We start from the raw sequence: 2,643 nt of genomic DNA, 5'->3' as shown, positions 1-2,643 counted from the left end.
TGTTCTGTGTCAGTAGTAGAGTTCTATATTTTATAATAAACTGTCCAATAATTGCCCATTTTCTCTAAGCAAATCCCAAATTATCAGCATTATAAAGTTTCCTGATCGTTCTTGATTTTGGGTTTGGACAATAGAATAGTAGCTGTTGCTGTAATCCAAATCGAAAGGTATTGTCCAATTTGCAGATTTCATTGGTGCCAATGAGGTACTTGATTTTCACGAGGCTTATGTATATCTTATCACTCAATTAATAATTTTTCATTCTTTTCTAGTGGGATGTCTCTCTCGTCATTATTCATCTCACACTCATTCTTTCAAATTATTCAAACCCCAAAATGTTGCTTAACCCGATTGGACTAATAATTATTGATAACCCCTTCAGTAAGGTTGTTTTTACTTGCTTTTGTTGGTAGAACACTTACGTTGGCGTCTACTTTGGGTTAAATATGGTAAACGGATTAAAAAAAAAAAATTCCTTTTGACTTCTTCTCCTAATAGTTGATTGAAATGTTTCAGCAAACTTTGTATTAGCTTCGTATTTAAAACTCGGTTACTTGTTGCATTACGTGATTCTAGATGATCTATTATGATCAAACCTGTGAGGACTGACTGTAGATGTTTGTTTCTTACTGACTAAAACAAAAAGGCCTTTCAGACCAATAGAAAGAAAACAAAAGTACAGATAAGCTTTCCTTTCAGGATAAAACTTAGGTAAAGTTTGTTTGATGTTATCCCTAAGTTCTACAATTAAATTTTTTAAATTTTTACCACGTAACAGTACTGTTGATTAATTAATTACATAGTTCATTTTAATCATCTTTGTACTGTATTGGTTAATGCAATTACACAATTGAATTTAATAGTATGGAAAATTGATTAATGAATCACTTGGTTAAGTTTAATCATCTTTGCACTGTATTGGTTGATGCAATCATATGATCGAATTTAATGGTGTGGAAAATTGGAAAATTGATTAATGAATCACATGGTTCAGTTTAATCATCTTTGTAATGTATTGGTTAATGCAATCACACGATCGACTTTAATAGTGTGGAAAATTGATGTCTTATGTAATTGTACTTACGAAATTTTATTAATAGCGAGGAAATGTAGTTGCTGTCATGCAAAACCAAGTGCTACTTACCGTATATTATTTCTTGATAAACAAATACCTTGCTAATACAGTAATACTTGTTAAACATAAATGTTTGATTAATATTTGGTTGAGTATTTCACGTAATCCGTTAACAAGCTCTAATCCAATAAAAATGTCATCTTGTTTAATAAACTTTTTGTCGATTTCATGGACCCATAATAGAAGTGAGATTCCATTAATTTTCATCATTATGCATTTCCTGCTACTTTGGGCTCATGCTAAACCAACAGCAAAAATATATAGTCAGCCAAGTAACCAAAGATTTGGACGCCAACTCCACCAACCAACCCCACAGTCTATCTCTCACGCCACACTCCTTGGCTGGTAATGTTTTGGTTCATTGGCAAGTAGCCTACCACAACCCATATGACCTTAGTGCAATACCCATAGAAACAACAATGTCAAAAAACTTGTTATAATACTTTTTTTCTTTCGTATTATAAGGCTTCTCCATTAAAACTTGTTTGCGTATAAAACTTTCTCCAATTATCCGACTCTACCTGTCTTTTCCATGTTATAACATTTTTTTTGTTAAACCAAAACCATTAATTTTCAAGATTTTGGCCCACCACTTTCTATATAACTCTACCAAAAAGGAACACAAATTACACAAAGTCTCATTTTCATTCCAAACGCATTTTCTTCTCATCAAATATACCTGCTTTTGAGGTACATTTCAAGTAAATTTTTGCGGTTCCATTTCTGTTTTTCCAACAACTTTGTATTTCTGTGCTAGCAAATAACTCATTGTTTTTCATGTCATATCATCATGAAACATTGCATTTACATGCATGATACACAGTGTCGTACCTTGGATTATGTGGATTTGATTGGATTATATAAGTGTTGTTGTGTGCTAAGTCTCACATCGGGTGCTTACTAGTCGAAATGGGCTAATTAATATATGATTATTACGAGGAGCTCTAGTTCTAAATTTACTAGTTCTTTTGGAGTTCCCGGTAATCAATTATATGGCCTAGTCTGCATACACTCGCACAACACACTTTTCCAATCCAATCCACATATGGGGTATCACACACAAGTTCCTTAACTAGTAATTTGCTTATGTAATGAAATTCAATATTGCTTTATGGCAATTGTGTTGGTCAGGTTTTGGATCAAGAAGGGTGTTTTCTGATGGAGAGTGTTAGTAACAGTTCCTCTCAGCTTAATGTAAAACAATATGAACCGACTCTGGTTGCTCCAGCAGAGGAAACAGAGAAGGGTCTTTACTTCCTCACAAACCTTGATCAGAACATTGCAGTTATAGTTCGCACTATTTACTGTTTTAAGTCAGAGTCTAAAGGCAATGAGGATGCTGTGAAAATCATTAAGGATGCCTTGTCTAAGGTTCTTGTTCCCTACTACCCAGTTGCGGGCCGGTTAACAATCAGTACAGAAGGAAAGCTGATAGTGGATTGCACAGGGGAGGGTGCTGTTTTTGTTGAGGCTGAAGCAGACTGTACAATAGAGGAAATAGGCGACAC

At 34.2% G+C, this 2,643-nt stretch overlaps 1 long non-coding RNA gene across 1 annotated transcript; it reads left to right on the top strand.

The window, feature by feature from the left end:
• The first annotated feature begins 1,464 nt into the window (after nucleotides 1–1,464).
• Nucleotides 1,465–2,643, top strand: LOC115965855. The gene is made up of 2 exons (XR_004086208.1): nucleotides 1,465–1,825; nucleotides 2,267–2,643. It is a non-coding gene; the product is annotated as an uncharacterized LOC115965855 (long non-coding RNA).

Source organism: Quercus lobata, chromosome 10 (genome assembly GCF_001633185.2).
Source record: "Quercus lobata isolate SW786 chromosome 10, ValleyOak3.0 Primary Assembly, whole genome shotgun sequence".
In the NCBI taxonomy this organism is placed as follows: Eukaryota; Viridiplantae; Streptophyta; class Magnoliopsida; order Fagales; family Fagaceae; genus Quercus; species Quercus lobata.
This window is presented reverse-complemented; position numbering and strand designations above follow the sequence as displayed.